The 9,652-nt window shown below is 52.5% G+C and overlaps 1 long non-coding RNA gene across 1 annotated transcript in view; it reads left to right on the forward strand.

The window, feature by feature from the left end:
* Positions 1–9,652, forward strand: part of Gm32845 — a 19,575-nt gene continuing 9,923 nt past the window's right edge. The window contains exons 1-5 of the long non-coding RNA XR_375289.3: positions 1–353; positions 6,767–7,021; positions 7,282–7,498; positions 7,609–7,748; positions 8,133–9,166. This is a non-coding gene — a long non-coding RNA (predicted gene, 32845). The remainder of the gene's footprint in view (positions 354–6,766; positions 7,022–7,281; positions 7,499–7,608; positions 7,749–8,132; positions 9,167–9,652) is intronic.

The raw sequence follows: 9,652 nt of genomic DNA on the forward strand, positions 1-9,652 counted from the left end.
GGTGTGGGACAAGGCTCTGGACTGAGCCCGCATCATGCAAGAATGTTGTTTGGCTCTCAGAACATCTCAAGTATTAAGCATTGGGGCTGTAGCTTGGTTGGCAGTGTTGCCCACAACCCCCACCTGTGCCCTTGTCTAGGTTTGCAGATTCTCTGAACTGTGGGCCCAGTACCTCCTAGCCCCAAGGCTACTACTGCCTGTCAGTTGGGGCAGGAGCTGGCAGTTGCCCCAGTCCTCACCCTTCCCTGGAGTCTCGGGATGCCCTCTCAGTCACAGAAGTCAGAAGGCTGTGTGGACAGTTCAACTATCATCTCAGCCCCTGTCTCCAGACTGGACACTGTCACTGTCAGACAGTAAGCACCTTGGGGTCACGCTCTGGGGGGGGCCTTTCTCCCATGTGAGGCCAGCACACAGTCAGCCTGCAAGTCCTGGAATTCTGTTAGATCCCTCTGCTCACCAGGCTGAGCCCCCTGGCTGGAATGACTGGTACAGCCCAACCCAGTCCAAAGGAATGTGGCAAGAAGGATAGCCTAGGGCAGGGTTTAAAAATACTGTGGAGTCGGGGAGGTGGACACTCAGGAACTAGGCTGCTAGGGACAGTGCCCAGGGTGGCACTGTCTGGGATAGGCCAGTGCTCAGCATAGAAATAGCCATGGTAACATAGCCTGATTTAGAATAAAAGTGAGCAGTCAGATCTGGGTGCTAGGCAGCCTCCCTGAAGTCTCCACACCAGGGTCCCCTAGCGCAGTGAGCCTCGGAGGCTGCTGAGAGACCTCCCTGTACTGCAGCCTTAGGAGCCAGAGTGTGCCCAGCCCACCAGAGCCATGGTTAAAAATAACAGCAGACCTGCTACTGGACTTGGAAGGAGCCAGAGGTGACCTGCTTCCCACTGGGGGCCATGCTCTCCAGAGGTGTGAGCTCATGGGACTGTAATGGCCTTAGGGGGAGGAGAGCCAGCTCAAATGGGGAAAGTGAGGCTCAGAAACAGTGCTGCCTCTGTCCCTGGCCTTCTGTGCTCACTCGTGCCGGTGGGGACATCAACACCTAAGGTAACGCATGAGTAAGCAGGTGAACTAGACCCCTCCTGCTTCAGACAGCGATGGCTGCTGAGGAGAGGTTATCCAAGAGAGGACTGGGGTGAGAGAGGCTCAGCTCAGCCAGGGTAAGCATGAAGGGCAGGAGGAGGCTCTGTGAGTAGCATTTGAACCAGCAAGTGCCAAGGCCCTGGGGCTCCATCCTGCCCTGAATATGTGAAGAGAACAGAGGAGAGGTGGTGTGGCTGGGGCCATGTACACGAAGATGGAAGTGAGGCAGGGGTGTGTGCCTTTTCAAAGGAGGGCTTGTTGGGTCTGTCTCTGCAGTAGGTGGGAGCCATGGAGAGTTCTGAGCAGAAGGCAGAAGCCCTCTTGTGCATGTGGAGAATCAAGGCTAGGGCTGGAGTGAGTGGGGCACAGGGAGGTTCTGTCAAGTGCTGCTGGGCTGAAGGTGATAGAAATAAAGAAATCCAGGTGGCTTCGCAGTTCTGAGCACTTTACCATCAGTGCGGGAAAGTGTGTGTGTGTGTGTGTGTGTGTGTGTGTGTGGTGTCTGTGTGGGTGCATGCACAAATAACGTATGTGTGAATGATATGTAAGTGCATGCCATATGTATGCATACACAATGTGTGTATATGGTATGCTGTGTTTGCACCATGCCTGTGGGCATATTACGCATGCGCGCACATGTTCCACTGCGTTCCTGTGGTGGTCACAGGATAACTTTGACAAATCGGTTCTCCTTTCACCGTGTCATTTCCAGGGATTGAATTCAGTCAGACCTAGAGGCAAGCACTTTAACCCACTGAGCCATCTATCTCACCAGCCTGTGAGCCTCCGTCTTGCCAAGCTGTCTGAGCAGACAGGGTGCCCCACAGTTGTCCCCCACCTCCCAGGCCCTGTACAATCATGGACCTCACTTCCTGACACTCCCACCCAGTTTTAGGTCCACATTCTTCTCCCCCTCCCCCATCTGGTCCCTGGCCTTATAAATGTGTCTGTCTGTGACTGAGCCAACAATCCCTTCTCCATTCCTTAGACAGCAGTGCCCTCGTCCTCAGGCCTCACCGAGGTACCTGGAGGGAATCCTGGCCCTTGATATTCACAGAGTCACATTCACCATGCAGGCAGGTGTGATCACGTCTGTGCCCCATCGAGAACAAAGAATAGTGCTGTATAGTCTAGAACTGTGTCTTACAAAGGTGGCACCGGTTTGCCTTCAAGCTCCTAGCCCCTTACCTACAAGGAATCCCTGTTGGCTTTGCAGAGCCTAGGATAGCTTGGGGGGGGGGGGCTTATGCAGTCCTTTCCCCATGGTGGCAGCTTCTCTGGACTCTGAGTATCTGCCCAGACTTGGCTCTTGAGTTCTGTATATCACCCGGGTGGACATTTTGATGATGGCATCTACTCTACAGGTGGGAATCAAAACTCAGGGAGGGAGATTGCATGGTTAGTGTCACACAGCTAGACAAAGCACTTAGGCTTTGGGGCCCAGGACACTCCTATAGGTCCTCTCATACTTTCTGAGTGGCCATGACCAAAAGTATCCAAAAACCAGGGCTGGCTCTTCTGGGGTGATAGGATGTGACAGGAGTTTGGTTAAAATCAGGAGAAAATGGATAAAGTCCTGGTGTCCTAGAGAGCCACTTTCTCTCCTTGGTCCTCAGTTTCCCCTCTGAGACAATAGTCATAGGATAGAGGACTCATAATGTCTCTACACAGCTCAATTCCAGGCCAGAGTTGCTTTCAAGCAAGGAAAAGGTACCCCAATGAGGTGAGCCATCCTGACCAAGGTCACAGCCAGGAGGAGTGGAGTGCCAGGTGGCCCCAAGGTCTCCAACATCCTGGGCTTGCCCATCTCCGCTGTCAGTAGCCCAGGCTTGTGTTTTATTGAGTACTTCCTGTGTGCTGGAATGATTCAAGCTCATGCAAGCATTGACCATCATTCATCTTTACCAAAGTGGAGGAGGGGTGTGCTCCTCCTTCTCAGACATAAAGAGGCAGAGTCCTTGTACGTGGCCATGGAGCCAGCGGTCTGCAGAGCCAGCCCCACCTTGGGCAGACCGGCTGAATCCTTGGTTTTAAATCACAAATACCCTGTCAGGCACTCAATAAGTGCTAACTAGTTGGTGAGAGTGTGGAGGAGCCCAGCGAGATAAGCAAGGGCTTCCTGTTCCGGCCACAGTGTGCTGTCCCACAGGCTCCCATTCTGTCCCTTTGTCGCCCGCCCCCCTTGCCTCTCCTGGGAAGATTCAACCAAGCTGCAGGGTGGAGGGCCAGAGCTGTGGCCAGCATAAAGCCTGCCAGGGTGTCAGGTTTCTTGGTCAGCCACCTTCGCCCCTGACCAGTCCTGTCTTTCCAAAACAGAATGTTCAGTTACCGCCTGTCCTGGGCTCTGCTGCCCTTGTGCCCTGACCTCGCTTCCTGCCTGCTGCTGCCCTGGGTTTTCCCAGTACCTTGTCGCTTGCTGACATCTTATGAAGGAGAAGGGATGTAGGAAATGAGCAGGGAAGGAGAAACTTAGACACTGACAGACAGAATGACACAGAGAGAAAGATAGACCTGCCCACCATATCCCCTGCACACCCCCTGCCTCCTCTGTAGCCTCATCTTCTTCAGGGGATCCCCAACTTTCTTCCAAGGCATCAGTGTCTCTCCTCCCCACACCCCCTGGTCGTGTTCTGACCGTTACCCATGGCATTCACTTAACCAGCTCCTGGTGTTTCCTCATCCTCCGGGGAAGCCCTCCCTGCCTACCTGGGACCATGCTCCCCTCTCAGGGCCGCTATTATCTGTGACTCCATCCCCTCTCCCGGGTGCCCACCTCTTAGGGGCAGACATCACACTATCCTGCTCATCTCATCTAGCACCTTCCCCAGGCACACAGTAGGCACTCAGTAAATGCTAGAGCTCACGGCTGCCTGTGTTCCAAGATGGGTGACTGTGTAAGGCTGGGTCTGTGTCCCTTCTGGTCCCAGGAAGGCGCAGTCAATCTGTTATGTCCCTGTTCCCTCAGTACCCGGCAGAGAATTGTCATAGGAAGGAATGAATGAATTAACAGTGAGTGAATGAATGACCCTACCCATCTGCATGGTCTGAATCTTATTTTCACCCAATCTACATGAAGTTCAAGTACTCGCTGTTGTCCTTTAATTCTGAGTCCATGTCCCTGCCAGGGCTCCTGCCAGGGCCCCTGCCGTGCCCAGGCGTCCTCAGCCAGGGTCATAAGTCATGTCACTGAGCTGTTTTCATGCTGAACGGCACTGTTAAGACAAATGGAACACAGTCACACAAACAACCTCAATGTCACCAGTGGACCTTGGTCACTGTGGGACCGTCTCCAAGGCTGGCGGGCAGCGGTCCAGGCCTTGTCCTGGGTTCTGGTCTCGGCTGCCCTGCCCCTTTCTCCCCAGTACTGGTAAGGCAGGAGGGCCCCTGAACCAGCACTGATCTGCCCTGCAGATGTAGAGAAAGGAGCCTAGGGGCCCTGTCAGGGAGGGACGCAAAGCAGACTTATCCGGGTGCTTGGCTCAAGCTGGGCCCCATCTCTAGAAGCTTCTTTGGTCAGTCCGCTGCTGCTGTGCTCAAGACTGAGCAGCTGGGATGGTCCCTCTATGGGCTCAGAGTCAAATAAAGCCAGCACTGACTGAGCACCCACACCCAGAGGCCTGAGTCTTCCTGGCTGTCCTCTGAGGTGGGAACCAAGCCCACCGCCCCTTTACAGAGCCCAGGGAGGTCAAGTCACTGAGCCAATGCCACACAGCAGAGAAGGAAAAGCCAAGGTTCCGTCTAAGCTCCAAGCGCAGTGTGAGGTCAGGATCTAGGGTTCAGGGAGCCTGGCTCTTCAGTAACTCTGACTGTTTGGGTGCTGGGGTCCAGCTGGTCAGACTCCGGTTAGCCCTAGGGCCTCTCTTTCTTCACCTGTGACCCAGGGATGTTAATCAAGCCGTCAACAAATGTGTGGGCCCATATGGGCACTCAGAACAGTGCCTGCCCTGCGGCCAGACTTCCTCCAGTTCCCTGGTGCAGACAGACACTGTCCCCACCTCTGACACAGGGCCACAGTGAGAAGGGGGAGGAGGCACAGGCGAGGTCTGTGCCAGGTCTGTAGGGGTGAGATGGGGACGCTGTACTATCCTGGGGAAATGCCCACACATGTCCTCAGGCATGGATGTCCGGCACCGCCTCAGCAGCTTCCCCAGTTCACGCAGTCAGGACCAGTTCAGCCTCCAAATGTTGCTGAAAGTCCCTGGGGACAAAATGGCCTGGGCTGAGCCCTTAGGTTTAAAGCTCACTGTTCTGGGCACGGAAGCTGCAAAGCATCATGGGTCACCCTCTCCAGCACCACTCCCGGGAAGACCTGCTTCTTGGGCAAGTGCCACAGCACAGGCACTTCCCATATGGCTGCCCCAGCTCACTGTAGGACAGAGCTCTCAGCATGAACCGCACCGGAGTGGTCAGGTCATTGCCGACCATTTCTGTGCCCTCCCCCTCCATTCCATCTTTTCTTCTTTCTTTTTTGAGACAGGGAGTCCTTTCCTTTGGAAAATTAAGTTTATCCAATTAGTGAAAATCCGCAAAATACATGAGTAACAAACACATCTTCAAAAGACACTTTGTAAAATAAAAGCAGGGAAAACAAAACAAAACAAAACAAATCATATTGTGTCCCTTAAAGGCCAGTTTTACCTTGAGTCACCTTCTCCAGTTTGAATTTAAAAACTTTAAAAATTTTTCTTATGTGTTTGGGGTGTTTTGCCTGCTTGTGTGTCTGTGTGCTGCATGTGTGCCTGATGTCTCCAGAGGCCAGAGAGAGCAGCAGGTCCCCTGGGACTAGAGGGAGTTTCAGAAGGCTGTGAGCTGACACCTGGGTGCTGGAAAGTCAACTCGGAGCCTCTATAACAGCAGCCAGTGTTCTTACCACTGAGCCACCCTCTGTCCAGACCCTATTTTGAAATTTTATTAGAAAGTTACAATCATGTTTATATGGATCTCCAAGCCCTTCTTCTGTTCCCCACATTGTACAGTGGTACCCTGTGACTGAAGACTCTTCTTAGATTGTTGTTTTCATTGTTACTAATTTTATTAAGGTCCCTGCTGTCCCTCCCTGCTGCTTTGCTCTCTCTCTGTCTCTGTCTCTGTCTCTGTTTCTGTCTCTGTCTCTGTCTGTCTGTCTGTCTGTCTCTCTCTCTCTCTTCTTTCACAATAGGAATCCCAAACTTTTGCTAGATTATGGGTCAGTCGGAGGCAGGGGGTGGGATGGGGTGGGGAACACTACACTTTCCTGACTCCCTTGCAGCTATGTGTGGCCATGTGACTAAATTCTGGGCAATAGCATCTGAGTAACTGCTAAGACATGTCTATAGAGAAGGGTGTCTCTTCCTACCAACTTCCTTCTGGTTGTTTGGAAAGCAGATGTGATGGCTAGAATCTGTGTGACTATCTTGGGCCAAAGAGGAGCAATAGAGAAAAGGGTGGCCAGTACCTAATGAACTCATGAAGCCATTCTGCCAGCCCAGGTACCGCTCCTCCACTTTATGGAAGAGAGGAGCAGGGTTCATTTCATCTATTTATTGGGGATTTTCTGACTGAGTGGTGACCTGAGTCCTGTGTTTTGCTGTTACACTGTGAAGATCTGTCTTTACCATGACAGTTACCCATGTGGGGTGTGCAGGTAGCTGTAATGAATTCCATTGTGCAGTCTTCACCCTCAGTGATAATTTCCTCTGCAGGGGACCCCAGAGGAAGAACTTGGTAACCAGAGGACACAAACCATCTCAAAGCTGCCCGCCCGTGATGACCCAGTGTCTGTCAGTGCCTTGGAGATGACCAAATCCACCACCTAACTAGTTCACAGGGAGGGGTGTTGGGAAAGGTTGTTGTTGGCTGACAGAACCTGAGGGAGACTCAGCTACCAGCTGGATCCAGGGGAGACCTCTCTGTGAACACCTCCATCCACAGGGCACAGGGTTCTATCTTCTGCTCTTGTAAGTATAATCTTAGCAGGGATGCTGTGTTGCTCCCTGTAACTAGTCTTTGGCTGCTTTGTAGGATCTTCTTTCTTCTACCCTTCTCCACCCTTTCAACCCCTAACACTAAGTAAGACAGAAAGAAGGCTAGAGGGGAGAGGGGGTACCAGTATTGTTAGACTAATTCCTGCTGATGAGCGGCGGGGCATTGAGTTCCTTAGGGGCAAGTTTAGTCTTCAATGTCAGGATATCTAATTTCTTCTTTCTTCTTTGTACAGGGCTCCTTAACAAACCTCAACCAATGGCAACCAACAGCCCACCCTGCCTCTCGGGGCCCTAACATTTATAGGCCCTCTGAAAAGTCCTTAGAGTTTCAAACGTCACACAATTGCAGAAACGGCACACTATCTGCATAAGGCAAAATCACAGCCCTGCGAGCACACAATGGAAGTACAGTCAGCAGCTGTGGACAAGCAGCCTGTATCCCACACCTGGGTAATGCTGAAACCCAGCCCCATAAAATTTCCGTGTTTTTCAACAAAACCAAAATTCTCACTACAGCTCCCCTTTCGTGGCAGACGTCTCAGAGAAGCTTTACCTTCTAGGAACCCCATGCACAGTGAAGAGAGGCCAAGCTGGCCCTAGTTCCTGCCAGAGGGGAGCTGGACTCTGGGAAAGTTCACCTAGTCCTCCGGTCCTGACAACAGTCAGACCATTTCTCAGCAGAGGCTGGAGCCAAACAAAGGTAACCAGAGTCCAGTGGAGCTGGGGAGTGGCCAGCAGGGAGGCCTAGTTCTATAGAAGGTTTATGCCTGCCAATCCTGCAGGGGAGGGGATCGGGGATGGGGAGGAGGAGGAGCATGGGGAGGAGGAGGAGGAGGAGGAGGAGCAGGAGCAGGAGCAGGAGCAGGAGCAGGAGCAGGATAAGCAGAAGTTCAAGGTTGTCCTCGGCTACAGACAGTTCAAGGCCAACCTGAACTACAGAAAACTCTGTCCTTTTGTTTATTTGTTTTTAGTTTGTTTTTAAAGACAGGCTTTCTCTAGGTAACATCCCTATCTGTCCTGGAACTCGGTTTGTAGATCAGGCTGGCCTCAAACTCACAGAGATCCGCTTGCCTCTGCCTTCCAGGTGCTGTGACTAAAGACGTGGGCCGACATTGCCAGACAGAACACCGTGTCTTAAAAGAAAACAGTAAACGGTTGATGGGGCCACTCCCTGACTGGAACTGCTTAGCTTTGCAACCTCTTTCCCTCTTTTAAACCTACACCTTGTGTTGGGGCCCCAAAGATGGATTTGGGGGTCACTGGGGCTGTTTATCTGATGTCTATGCTCCTCAGCATGATTCTGTCTCTCACTGTCCTGTCGGAGCAAGTAGCTGAACCTGGCATGTCACTGTCTCCATGCTCTGACCTGACAACTTAAGTGACACTTCCATCCAGTGTCCACTTTACAGTCCCCTGAGGTTGGGTGGCCTCCCCTGGGCCTTTCTGCAGCCCTCCCATAGCTAAATGTCTCTGGTGAGGATTCCAGACTGGCAAAACCTTTCGGTGCACGTACCCACGACGCAAGGGACGCTGGGAAAATAAGTCTTCTGGCATCTCTCAGGGCAGGGAAACTCCCTCTGCGTGGGCCAGATGCTGGAGGCTAGGAAGTGGGGCAAAGGTCAGCTCTCCAGGTAAAGGCCTGGCTGGGCCTGCACAGGAATGCAGGAAGGATTCCAGCACCTTCCTGGACCGGGGTGAACCTCTCCTCAGCTCAAGTCAGAGAACAGCACAGAGAGGGCTGGCATGTTTATGTCACCTAGTTCTGCAAGGATAAGGGAGAGCCAGGGCCCAGACCACAACATCAGTGCCTCCAGTGGCTGGGAGCCCAGGCTTGCACGGGTGTTCAGAAACTACAGTGCGTGGGTAGAGGCCATTTCTCTCCAGAAATGAAGTTCTAGCTCCTTCAAGGCTCCAGGCCTGGCTTTGTCTATTGGTTGGGTCTTCTTCCATAGGAGAGAAAAGTCCTCAGGCCCTCGTTGGAGCAAAGCACAGTAAAAAGAAAGCTCCTGCATATTAACACAGCACAGCAAGGCTTCTGGTCGACTTCAAAACGATAAGAGCAGATGAGAGCAATGGTCACAGAAAAAAAGAAGCCGTGTAACTGGTGTCAAGATGCCGGTAAGTCCTCCCTGAGAAGGAGAACAGAGATCCAGAGAAAGTAACGGTGTGAGCCCAGCAGTTCTCCACGGGAAGCAGGCTGCAGGCAGATGGATCAGCCAGGGCAAAGGCCCTAGGGTAGTGTCTCAGGGTTTTACTGCTGTGAACAGACACCATGAGCAAGGCAAGTCTTATAAAAGGCGACATTTCATTGAGCCTGGCTTACAAGTTCAGAGGTTCAGTCCAGTATCATCAAGGTGGGAGCATGGCAGCATCCAGACAGGAATGGTGCAGGAAGAGCTGAGAGTTCTACATCTTCATCTGAAGGCTGCTAGCAGAATACTGGCTTCCAGGCAACTAGGATGAGGGTCTTAAAGCTCACGATCACAGTGACACACCTACTCCAATAAGGACACACCTTCTAATAGTGCCAGTCCCTGGGTCGAGCATGTACAAACCACCACAGGTAGGAACAGGTGTGGCACAGGCCATCCTTAGCTAGGTGGC

This window comes from Mus musculus, chromosome 2 (assembly GCF_000001635.26).
Source record: "Mus musculus strain C57BL/6J chromosome 2, GRCm38.p6 C57BL/6J".
NCBI lineage: Eukaryota > Metazoa > Chordata > Mammalia > Rodentia > Muridae > Mus > Mus musculus.